Below are 13,306 nucleotides of genomic sequence, written 5' to 3'. Positions count from 1 at the left end.
ATGAACCTCTGCCCACCCCAGCCCAGCTTACCCTTTGCAGGCCGCTTTGCACTGTCTTCCTCATATCAGCTACAGGACGAGTGATGACCGACAGGGGACCCAGAAGATACCACTCAGTCTCCTCGGATTTAGCAGAATGGTCTCCTCAGTAGAAGGATCAATTGGGGAATTAGTTTTCATAGCAGCATCTCCAATAAGGAAAAGCAAAAAGCTATCTCTAGTAACCTTAGTTAACAAGTGGATTTGCATGTGTGCATGGGTTGGTGTATCTTTGTGCACAAACACACGTACGCAGAGGGCAGGTGTCAATAATCTCAACTCATGAAAGTTTCCTGAAGTTACTAAGTGGAGAGGCGACGGTTCAACGACCACTGCAGGGATCCAGTAACAGGGTTACAGCAACACCAGGTCTTCCTTTGACCAGGGTGTAATTTGCTTTATTGAAACTATAAATCAGTTGATCTTTCTGAAATAATGAAACAGAAATGTATGCACTTGGAAAATCTGCTAATAATGAAAGAGATACAAATTTAAGACAGCCATGACTTATGAATGGGCTGCTATGTGCCAAGAAACTTGCCAACATTATCTTAGGTTCCCTAAACCAGTGCTTCCCAAACTTTAATGTCCCCAAGGAGCTTGTTAAAATGTCTGATTCAGTGGGACTGGGGTGGGGTCCAGGAGTCTTTTGTGGGGATGGAACTATTTGTATTTTGATTGTTATGGGAATTACACGAACCTGTATATGTTTTCAAATTCATAGAACTTACATGCAAAAATGAGTCACTTTTATTGTTGATACTTTTTAAATATAAAATTTAAAGTCAGACATGCACACAAAAATACATCATTGCCTCCTGATGTGAGGCCCTAGAAAATTTATACCATCACTATGGAATGCTCCTTCTGAAATGTTTATCCTGAAATCTGGCCATGAAGAAATAATCCATTGTTCCAAACTGAGAGACATTCTATAAAACAGCTGGCTCAGGTTCTTCAAAGTTATCAATATCATGAGAGGGAAAAATGAAAAGGCTAGAAACTGCTCAGATTTCATATAAAGACATGACAACCAGATTCAGCATGGGATTCTTGATCAGGTCTTGTGTTAGGAGAAAAAAGCACAGAAATAAATGATATCGTTGGGATAACTGAAGACATTTGAATATGAACTCATCATTTAGTGAAAGTACTGCATCCATGTTAAAGTACCCGAGTATGACAATACTATTGTTTACCTTGTTCTTCAATTAGCACTGAAATATCTAGAGGCAATGTGCCATGATGTCTACAACTCATGGTCAAATGGTTCAGCAAAATGCATGTGCGTATAGGAGAAAATCAAGGGTAGCAGAACATTCAGCCAGGTGAAGAGCACGTAGGTGTGCCTCGTGCTACTCTTGCAACTACTCAGAAGGCTTAAAATTTTTCAGAATAAAAAGTTGGTGTATCTAATTTGCTGACTGCTATAACGAATTACCACAAACTTAGTGGTTTAAAACAACACATATTTATTACCTTACAGTTCTGGAGGTCAGAAGTTTGGAATGGGTCTGATGGGCTAAAGTCAAGGTGTGGGCAGGGCTGGTTCCTCCTGGAGGCTCCAGGGGAGAATGTTCCATGCCTTCCACAGCCTCCCGCATTCCTTGGCTCCTGGTCCTTTCCTCCACCTTCAATGCACATCACCCCAGTCTCTGCTACCCTCACCACCTCTCCATTCTTCTTGTGACCGTCCCGCCTCTCTCTTATAAGGACTTTGCGATTTCACTGGGCCCACTTGGATAATCCAGGATTGTTTCCCATCTCAAGATCCTTCACCTAATCACATCTGCGAAGCCCCTTTTACCATGTGAAATAACATTCACGCACTCTGGGAATTAGGATGTGGACATTAGGCAGTGAGGGGGAGCATCATTTAGACTACCATAGTTGGTAAATGAGTTTTTCAATCCTTGTGAAATTTTTAAAAGCATAAATAATATATTTTGAGCAGAACGAAAACCACAATACAACATATCAAAATCTGTGGGATGCAGCAAGAGCAGTGCTTAGCAGAAAATGAGTAGCGTTAAACACTTACATGAGAAAAGAAACAGATCAACAACACATCACATTACATTCTGGACTATTTGTAATTATTTGGATTATAGGTATCCTTTTTTTTTTTTTTAAAGACTGGCACCTGAGCTAACATCTGCTGCCAATCCCTTTTTTCTTCCCCCTTCTTCTTCTTCTCCCCAAAGCCCCAGGTACACAGTTGCATATTCTAGTGGTGAGTGCCTCTGGTTGTGCCGTGTGGGATGCCACCTCAGCACGGATTGACGAGCAGTGCCATGTCTGTGCCCAAGACCCGAACCTGCGAAACCCTGGGCGGCTGAAGCAGAGCATGGGAACTAAACCACTCGGCCATGGCCATGCGGCGGGGCCCTGGTATTCTTATTTTAATGTACACTTGGTACTAGCAGGAGCCGTTTTTATTCCATTTTGAACCTGAGCCTATCGGAGGAGAGTGAGTAGATCCCCAATAATTTCACTAACAGTGATTGGTTGACATTAGATACCTATTAAATTTTCTATCATAGCTTTTTAATGTTACATACAGATGAGATATGCATTCAAGAGTGCATTCTAAAATATTGCCCCTTTTACAGTTTAAAAAGCTGTTGAATATAGCACCAAATAAGCGGCAGCAATTGGGTTATTTAGCTACATATTGCTTTTGCTTTAACTTTTTTATTTTGAAGAAATCATAAATTCACAGGAAGTTACAAAGAAACCCTTGGGGTGTCCTTTACACTCTTCACCCAGGCTGCCTCATCCTTCACAGCTATAGCACAATATCAAAACCAAAACCAACGATGTTAGCATTGGCACAGTCCACACAACTTACTCAGGTTTCAGGAGTTGTATGTACACTCATGTGTGTGTATGTGGCTTTACGTCATGTTATCCCCTGTGTAGAGTCATGGGATCGCCACAACAATAAAGATGCACAAATGAACCACCCGCACAGGACTCCCTCATGCCATCCCTTTATAGCCACAACTATCCCTCCACCCCATTCCTAACACCCGGAAACCACCAATCTGTCCTCCACCTCCATAATTATGTTAGTTCATGAATGCAGCAAAACAGCAATCATCCAGTATATATCCTTTGAGATTGGCTTTCTTCACTCAGCATAATTTTCTCAAGGTCCACCCAAGCTGTTGTGCATATCAATAGTCTGTTTATTTTCACCAGTGCACAGTATGCCCTGGCATAGAGCTACCATACCTCTCCCCCATCGAAGGACATTTGGGTAATTTCCAGTTTTGAGCTATTACAAATAAAGCTGCTATGAACCTTCATGTACAAATTTCTGCATGAAAATAAATTTTCATTTCTCTGGAGAAATGCCCAAGAGTGCAATTAATGGTTCATTGGGCAAGTTCACTTCATATTCTTTCGTATGTTAAAAAACATATATGCTCCCTGTAAGGTATTGGCACCAACTCTTCTCAAAGGAATTTCTGTATGGCTGTGTAAACCCCAAGACATGTGAACGAAGAGATATCTGTTTAGCGTGCAAGTTGGCGCCTATGCCTGAAGCATAGCGTTATCATCTGTGTCCATAGTCTCTCCTGACAGGGTTCTCCCCTCCCTTCTAACAAGGTCTCTAGTACTGGAGCAGAGATGAGAAAGAACACAAAGAGAGAAAAGACTTTCCTCCTTCTGAAATAAGGATTGTTGAGGACACCCTTTCAGAAATGAGGCTGAGAAGCCCATCAGACCAGGACAGTTTAGCATGAATAAAATCTCCTTGGATTTTGTGACCGGGCTACCCTTTCCTCCTGCAGGTGGTCAGAGGTCTGGGGAGGGCCCACTACTCAGCGGATCTTAGCTCCAAGACAGGACCAACTTGGGGGTGGGAGGTGCTCTCAAAAAATGAAAGAAAATCACTGTTCCTATAAGAAAACAAGATTAGATGGTACCCATCTTTGTAAGCTGGGCCTCATCAGTGCTCACGTTGTCCAGACCTGCAGGCCACTTGTAAGTCTTCAGTCCCTGGTTATACCTCAGGGTCACAGTCACCCTACGCCGTCCGCTGTCCTCCCTGGTCGCAGAAGCCTGGACTAAGACCCCTTCCTCTCCTCTGTAACCCTTACGTCATCTGCTTTAACCCTTGGGTTCCTCCACCCAAACCGAGTATAGAATGGGACAGAAGCCATTGGCTGCCTGTTTCTTAGCTCAATCCACAGAATTTGGTGAAGATTCAAAGCTCACAAACAACTCCTCCATTTTCTGGAGGTTCCTATGTTGCTGACATGTTGCTGTTCCTTTACTATTTTCTATTTACTATTAACTTTTGGAAATAGAAAGCATAGCTATTCATTCTGAGTAATGTAAACAAAAGCCCATAAAGCCACAAGGTGTTTTTCACTTGCCATGGAAACTTCCCAACTACCATAGCTCAAGCTGGCTTTCCGCTTTCCAGGCTTGTGTTACGGATGGGAATACAAATTTATGACTAGCCATTTTTATTGCATATATTATATTTCTCAAGGGACTAATCAATTTCTATCACATTCAATGCCACACAATTCATAGGAGCTATAAGAATTTTCAGTCAAGTTCATGCTGATATCAGTTCATCCTGTCATTTTCCAAAGTGGGCAGATTATTTTGGTATCTTGGTGCATCCATTTATTTGTCTTTCCATGTAGGTGGAGCTTACGTGTGCAAAGAGTGTGAACACTATTTCCACGCTTCATTGTGTTTGGAGGCTTGTAGAGAAAGACTCTACACAAACGTAACATGCCATCAGTACAATTCTCTTTTTTTAATAAAAATTTCCATTTCTCTGTAGGTTATATCTGATCAGTTTCCAGTTTCCATTTTTCACTTTATTTTTGTTGTTGTTGTGGGGGAGGAAGAGGCAGAAGTGCAAGTATTGTTTTCTTTTGCCAGGGTTTCCATGGCTGCAACGACATTCATGTTTTTCTCTCGATAGTGCATAATAAAGCAGATGTTATGTAAATAACTTCAAATGCCATCTAAAATTATGTTTCCCTGCAGAATTAAACAACTTGGAGGCTGCAAATGTCTCTTTCCCTTCAGACGATCTAGAGACCCTCTTCTTAAAGATGGTCCCACCTTCCTCCAACAAATTGCCATGGCAACAACCTCCAATATCTGGAATCCACTCTCCACTAGTACTAACAGTCCTTGGATGCCGCTCCAGCATTGGCTGCTCCCTTGGGCCTCATTAAAATCACCTACCTCACTTTTCCCACCTTTGCTGGTGCTTTCATTCACAGGGAATTCAGATACCTGTCCTCTGTCTACCTCATGGGGTACTCCAGCCTCCAGAACCTCGCTCAGCAGGACAACCTTCAACAAGCTTCTCTGATGAAAGCATGACTCTATGCCTCTGTCTAAATCCACAGCCAGGTGGATGGTGAGCAAAATTAAAGACAACTTGAACAAAATGACCAATCAATCTAGAGCAAAATGGTAAGTGAGATAGGCTAGGAAGACACCATCCTCTCCAGGGGGTCCGTGGTCTCATTTCCCACCACAGTAGAGAGGGTTTTGCATCCTCCTTTGTAAGTGCACATTCTCAGTAAAGACTGAATCTACCAAGAGAAGGAGCGATTCCAGTTTCCCAGCGTGGTTTCACTGCTTTTTTAGAGGAGATCCTCACCCCGGCTAGAATGCTGGACTGGCGGGTGGTCGTTAGCGCTCTTTGCCAGCTCTTTCCTCCCTCTCTGGCTTCTTCCTTCTAGGAACATGGAAGAACTATATTTACTCGCTCCCTTAAGGTTGGGTGGCAACATGTGACTAATTCTGGCCAATGAGTTGTGGGTGGAGATACGCGTGTCACCTTTATTCCAGAGCTCCTACATGCCTGTCTCAAACCCTCCAGAGCTCTCTTTGCCTCTGTCACAGAATTCACAGCATTTAAGTCATGGCCACATTAACATCCTAGATCCTGCCAGAAGCAATGTCCAGGCTAAGGGACAGGATAAGACATAAACCTTTGTTGTTTTAAGGCACAGAGATGCTGGGGCTGTTTGTCATCACCATGCAACACTGACTAATACAGTTGAGATGTTCAATTTTCAGAACTAACTTCAGACTTATTTCCAGGATCTTTTGCTGACACTGGGCAAAGAGCTGGTTTAGTCCAATGGGCAGAGGAGCGGCCAGAAGAGGAAATTCATTCAAGTCACGTTCAATGGTGAGAGCAGCTCTAAATCGTAGGTACATAAGGTGGGCTGTCAGGGCAGAGCAACAATGCCTTGTGGCCTAGGGGCATCCATGGGTCCAGTGGCCTCAGCAAGGGCCCATTTCTTCGAGGGGGAAGAGATGGAATGTCCTGTCAGGATCAGAAAGAGAACAATATAATGTGACCAAAAAAAAAAAATACAAGTGATTCTGAAATACCACCTGCCTTTCCCCTGCCTCCCCGATTTCTTTTTAGTGGAGACCCCCAACCCAGACAGAATGCTGGGATGGCATGTGGTCATTAGTTTCTTAAGGAATGGAGTCGGGAAATTCTGATGTTAAATTCTACAGCAGAATCATAAAACCGTACTTCCACCGAGAGGCTGGGGCACTCGTCTGCCTGACCCGGTGCTGGGTTTCCCAGGGTGCCCAGCCCTCCTAAGTCTTTGCTCCAGACGAGAGAACAGACGTCATCCTTTCCCCATCGCTCTCACTGCAGTGCTCTGCAAGCCTCCATACTCAACGACGACAAACTAAAGCCCAAGGGGACACCTGATTAAGCTGTTTTATCTCTTAAAAATATGAGAGACGTTTATATGCTACTGCAAGAACCCGCTCTCTCCCTTCGCTCACCTCACCTCCATTCTCGGTGGCCAATAGGACCTGCCTGAGATTCTAATCAAACCCTTACATGCAGAAGTTTTGCTTTCCCAAAGCTTGTTATGTTCTGAAGAAGTTTCTTATTTCAGATGGTACCTAGGGGCAAAATGTGATGGGAAAGTGGAGAGGGAAATAACAGGAGCTAATTGTTGTCACAGCCGGCAATAGTTGGAAGGTCCCCTGACAGGACATCCCACCTTGAAACCTCACTCATGTCTATGATCCCCTTGGCACCAAGGAAAATTAACTTTATTTCTCAACAGTGAGAAAGGAATGGAGGCCAAATGGCATCTGGCACACTCTAAAGTAATGATTTTTGCAATGACTCCAGGAGAGAAATGTGGTGGGAGACGGAAGCCGGGACACAGTGCAACCTGCCGTGGGCACCCTGCAGTGGCGGAATGGGAGCCATCGGTGCTGCCCTCATCTGAGAGCAGCCACTGAGAAAAAACCTGCTTCCCAGTAAGTTAATTACGCTAATTTGATTTTAATTGATTGCATAGTCTTGCTTAAAATTGCTGTGAAATTGTGTTTATGTTTTAAAGACGCACAAAAGCCATAAGCTGAAAGAATTCAACCAAGTTCTACATTTTACATATTAAGTAACATTAAAATACAGTGTAGACCTGCCCAGAGGCTCCCCAATCTGTTTGCTTTCAGTCCCCCACTATCCTCCGGTTAGAGAAGTGCTGTGTGGGAGGGAACCAGGGAGCTGCCGGGTGAGTGCTGAGGGTGAGAACGTATTGGGGTGAAGTTCACAGGCTGCTCCCTTAACGGGGGTCCTGAATTGTTGGTGGAGACATCTGACAACACCCGTAACAGAACTGGGCCAGGGATGGGGACACTGTCTATAGTGCAATCCCCTTTAGTTGCCCCAGCTGTTCATCTGATAGACACAGTTGTGCAGGGGAACAATGTGGATACAAAGGGACAAAGCTGGTGTGCCTCTCCTTTCCCGCCAGAATACCAACTTCACTGTGGGTGGCAATGTGCCCAGCTCTACCAGGCACCCTCTCACTTCCCCCATGAAGGGGTGGCCACAGAAGACATGAAACATAAGCCCAGGTTAGGAGGCAGGGCTTCTGGAAAGCTCCTTTAAAGGGGAGCTGAGTCAGCACGCTCACCTTCCCTCACCTTTCCTCTTGCTTACTGCCTGGGATATGGGGCGGCTACGGTGCCACAGCAGCCTTCTTGTGAGTAACCAAGATGGAGACGCCTGGAGAACTCTGAGGTCCCTGCAATGCTTCCCTTCCGACTGCCTGATGACCCAGAGGAAGAGCCTGTTGAGGCAGCTGTCACTGGGGTTTCCGTTATACGAGACCAACCAGAGGCCTCAGGAGAGGACGCAGGACTGTCACAGCCCTCTCTGATGCTGTGTGGAGCCGGGAGGAACCTATCACAGAGACTTTGACCCGCAGCAAGGGGCCACTGCCTCCACCGTCTCAGGTCGGCCTTGCAGCTGGAGGAGAAGGCAGAGACATCAGGGGGCGCCCCTGGGGTCTCCAGCAGGACAAGGGAGCAGGAGCCCCCGCAATCCATCCTCTGGAAGAACTCAGATGGAGGGGCCCTGTGGAGGGAGGATGAAACGATCCAACGGGCTCTTCCAGATGACCTATATTTAGCACTTCCTGAAAGCAGCTATTTCGAGTCGAGTGTGAATGAAAGCAACTGTGGATTTCAAAAGAAGGAAGAGTGTGGAAGGAGGCCATGAAAATGTAACGAGAAGCAAAGGCAGTGCCGATGACTGCATATCTGGGTTCAGTTCTGGCTGACTAGCAGCAGGCACGGCCTCACAATTCGAAAAGGAAAGAGAGGCAGAGGAGTAAGACTCAGGGCTGAAACCAGACATGGAGAGGCTGGCCCGGCGCCCTGCCTGCCGACAACCCTCGCTCATGGAGACAGTCACTGCTGTGACGTTCTGAGTCCTTTTTTTTTTTTTTAAGGATTGGGCTAAACTGATGCCAATCTTTTTTCTTTGTTTTTTCTGCTTTATCTCCCCAAACACCCCCCCACCCCCCGCCATGTACATAGTTGTATATCTTAGTTGCAGGTCCTTCTAGTTGTGGGATGAGGGACGCCACCTCAACGTAGCCTGACAAGCGGTGCCATGTCTGCGCCCAGGATCCGAACCCTGGGCCACTGCAGTGGAGTGCGTGAACTTAACCACTCGGCCACGGAGCCGGCCCCACGTTCTGAGTCTTTGCTGTGTGACAACGCTGGGCCAGGTCTTCTACCTCTGGGGTCTCATGTCATCTTTACAGATATTGCTCCCATTACAGCTGAGGACATCAGCATGTCTGTTTGTCCCCAGTCACCACCAAGGGCAGGAGGGCAGCCACCCTTCCAGAGCAGGGCCCTGACCTTGTTATTTTCTAGCCACACCAACGCCCCCGAGAAACAGCCCTACTCCAGAGACGCCACAAAGCTTCTTGTTTTAAACGTGATTGTAAAAAATCTCAATTAAGGGAGTCTTCAATTAATCGAGTGTTCTGGGTAATTTAATTTCCTGGCTTAATTGAGCACTAACCAGAAAAACTTTCCCATTAAAACACATTTTTCCAAAGTATATAAGGCACACTTCCTTGACTTAGTGAACTAGATTTTTTTTAAAGGAACTAATTTTCTTTTTCCTGTTTTTTTTTTTTTTTTTTGAGGAAGATTGGCCCTGAGCTAACATCTGTTGCCAATCTTGCTCTTTTTTTTCTCCCCAAAGTCCCGGTACATAGTTGTATATTGTAGTTGTAGGTCCCTCCAGTTCCTCTATGTGGGATGCCACCCCATCATGGCCTGATGAGTGGTATATAGGTCCACGCCCAGGACCTCAACTGGCGGACCACAGGCCACCGAAGTGGAGTGCGTGACCTTAACCACTTGGCCATGGGGACGGCCCCGGTGAACTCAGTTTAAATGTTATGTTCTTTGATAATTAAGTCACTGACGGTGCCTCTGCCAACTGCTCCGAAAATCACTTCTCACCCCCAGCAGCTCACGCCTCGCGTGGGGTTGTATCTGACTTTCGGTTTTTTCCCATCTTCTACGATGTAAGTCTGGAAAGGACATCTCTGGGTGAAAGATTGTTTCTTTTACATTTCAAATTCATTTCAGGGGCTAGCCCGGTGGCGCAGCAGTTAAGTGCGCACGTTCCCATTTGGCGGCCCGCGGTTCACCGGTTTGGATCCCAGGTGCGGACATGGCACTGCTTGGCAAGCCGTGCTGTGGCAGGCATCCCACATATAAAGTACAGGAAGATGGGCATGGATGTTAGCTCAGGGCCAGTCTTCCTCAGCAAAAACGAGGAGGCTTGGCAGCAGATGTTAGCTCAGGGCTAATCTTCCTCAAAAAAACACTCACTTCAGCAGTGCCTAAAGTGGAATGTTAGGTCAACTGGGTCATAACACATGTTATAGTTTTTTTAACAATTCCAAAAATGTTTCCAAAATGCCGCACCACTTCTCACCACACTGCTGCCGGCACTCAGTGTTATAATTTTTAAAAAATCTTAGAGGGCAATTGCTCATGATGAATTTAACCATAAACTGGGAACTGACGAGCTGGGAGACCAGTGACGCAGGTTCTGGGTGAAGGGAGGATGAAGGTGGATGACAACGAACCAGGAGAGGAGGAAGCGCTCGGAGAACAGTCTGAGAGAGAAAAGAAAGAAAACACTTCATCCATGCAAGCAGTGGTGTCCTGTAAATGCCTAACAACCAGCTCTCCAGGAAAGAAAAAAGAAAAGAAGGAAAGAAAGCCCTGATTTGTAGAGTTGGCAAGGAGTGCATGTTCCTGCCATGGCCCGTTTCAACTCATTTAACCCGGAGTCAGAAAGAAGTGGCCCAGTTGGCTCTGGTGGCTCAGTAAGAGGTGGCCCCAGCACACCACTGACTGCAAGGCACCAAGGGGACCATTAGAAGAGTCGTAAGGGTGAGGGTCCTTGGGTGTGGACATGCTACTACCATCCTCCACACCGTGCCATTTAAGACTTGCCACCCAATGGTTCTGGACACTTACAGGGATCCCTAAACAGAGGACTGGGGACCTGAATGCCCTGCGTGGTCAAGAGAAACACATGCCCCTTGACAACAGCACAACTGAACAGACCCCACAAGGAAAATCCCTATTTGTTGGGGAAGCAGCATCCCCAGGGGACCACCATGTCCCCTAATCTCTCCACATGGTTTGTTCAATCTGACCTGACAACAGACGCCTTGCTCAGGCAATGGATTTCATTGCATAGTCAGTATCCCTTATTGGTCATCTATTTCCCCCAAGTTAGAGAATCCTAACTCAACATAGTAATCGCTCACTATGGGTGAGGGAAAGCGGTTGATTACTCTGGTGGACAGTCCTAAGGCCTAAGTACTGAGGTTGAAAATGGACGCAGAAATGCGAGATGTTTCTCAGTGGCCTCCATTTTCAGCACTTTATCAGATTTTGGTGAAGGAGCACACAGAAGCCAGAGGTTACGGGTTCCAGTGGCAAGATGGTGGCAAATGGACTCTGAATCTAGTTGCTTACTTCATTTGGCTTTAGAAAGAGCTTCCTCATGGGTTTTTTTCAGCATTGGGATATGGTTTTAAATTATTCATACTAAGACATTTCTTTAACAAACTCAGAAAAACATAAAATATTGGGAAAATGTTGATGATTAAGCCATTTTACCTTCTCATGAAATCTTGATATCCTATGCGTGGCAGAGATCGCCAATGTGGAAACCTTGTCTTTTAATTTCTGTAATCTGAGCTTTGACATCTGGGGCCTTGTTGACCCTGGAGGGACTGCCCCCACACCCCCCCACCACCCCACCACCAACCCAGGGCTAGATAATCCCTAGAGAAAGAAGGGACTGGCCCAGGAGCAAGCCTTTCATGTGCAAACCAACCAGTGCAGAGCCTGGACCCCACCGCCTCCTCTATCGCTGTCACACTCAGGTCACCATCCCTCTGCCCTAATCCACCCAGGGCCAGATACCCGAAAAACAAGGACAGCCACAAGGACAGCCCCGAAGGCCCAGAGCTCACTGAAATCACTCACACCCCCCAATCCTAAATCTTCTCACCCTTCCTTGCCTATTCCTTCCCCAAGAAACCACAACAAAGGCTCTTACCATATTTCTCCTCTCTCCCTCTGCCTCCTGGTGCTTCCTCATGTGCCTGCCCGCCATGGCATGGCCCGGCATGCTCCCCTCTTAGGATCTGTAAGTATAACAAACCATCTTTTCAACAGCAGTCCTCTCCGGATCTGTGGGTCTCATCATGCCTGAATAACAATAAAACCTGCATTTTCAAAGAGTCACTTGCCTCTCAATACCCCTTTTCCCCTTGTTAAGAACAGAGCCCCCACGTCTGTATAAGCACATTCCCTCCAAGATAAAAAGACAGGCTCTTCAAGTCTCCCTAGCACGTAGCAGCAGCTCTGTGAATAAGTTCTGCTCAATGAGGGTCCACAGAAGTGCTGTGGAGTACACATGCTTTCCTTTGCGCCCATCCTCTTATTGACAGCCTGCAGAGGACTTGATAGCTGGAGCTCCAGCAGCCAATGTGGGCCATTGGGATATGTCCCACAGCCTGGAGAAGGGGGATCCGAATCATCTAATGAATGTGGATCCCTTGTGAGTTCATGAAATCTGAATCCCTTTCATATGCAAAGAAAAAAGTCTATGTTGTTTAAATATTTGAGATCTTGCTGTTATATTCAGTCAGATAAGCTCACATAATGCACTACCCTTAATGCAAAAAAACCATAATTTCTTGGCCTGAAGTCATGGGTTCAAGCCCGTTGAGGTACTCAATGTGTTCTAAAAATATATCAGTTGGTCATGCTACTGACATTATCACTATCAAAAAGGAGATAGTATAACTCATCTTTAACGTCAAAAACTTGGTAAGCCAACATACTCAGGGCTGAAAAGCCGCTTGCTAAGTGCCTCGCCCCTCCACATTTCCTACACGTAGAAGACTGACGAGATGCTGGCGGCCCCGGTTGGATTATATTCACAATTTTCACCGTTTCTTTGAACCACAGATCAAGAGCCGGAGGCTTATTGTTAACCACCAACTGCTCTGGACAGTAAAGCATACACGACTTGGCATTCAAGTGAAACCGCCCCCTTTCCGTGGGGGTCACAGTTAGTCCCCACTGGGACCGACCCCCTTTACCTTCTGCAGAGCATATCACCTCTTACAAAACAGACACAAGTTGATGACGACAACAGAACATCTTCCCGTCGAGTGTGGACTCTGGTGACCCCTCCCATAGCCCACTGGTGTGTCGTGGACTGACTCAAGGCTGGAACAGCATCAGCAGGCCCTCTAATGTGCTGGTCCCCGCTCTTCCACAGGGCAGGCCGGTAACATTACATGACATCCAACAATAAATAAAGGAATTTGAACCGAAACGCAGTTGCGCTTTCTCTCTGAGAACATCTGTGATAAACTTC

The 13,306-nt window shown here is 46.1% G+C and overlaps 1 long non-coding RNA gene across 1 annotated transcript; it reads right to left on the bottom strand.

Annotated features, from left to right (window-relative positions):
* Nucleotides 1–1,955: 1,955 nt before the first annotated feature.
* On the bottom strand, nt 1,956–12,065 carry LOC138920442 (uncharacterized). The gene is made up of 2 exons (XR_011431614.1): nt 11,975–12,065; nt 1,956–6,361 (listed from the first exon to the last, which is right to left on the bottom strand). It is a non-coding gene; the product is annotated as an uncharacterized lncRNA (long non-coding RNA).
* Between the last annotated feature and the right edge of the window lie 1,241 nt (nt 12,066–13,306).

Source organism: Equus caballus, chromosome 23, assembly GCF_041296265.1.
Source record: "Equus caballus isolate H_3958 breed thoroughbred chromosome 23, TB-T2T, whole genome shotgun sequence".
NCBI classification, from domain to species: Eukaryota; Metazoa; Chordata; class Mammalia; order Perissodactyla; family Equidae; genus Equus; species Equus caballus.
The sequence above is the reverse complement of the archived record's forward strand: the minus strand, read 5'-3'. Positions and strand labels throughout refer to the sequence as shown.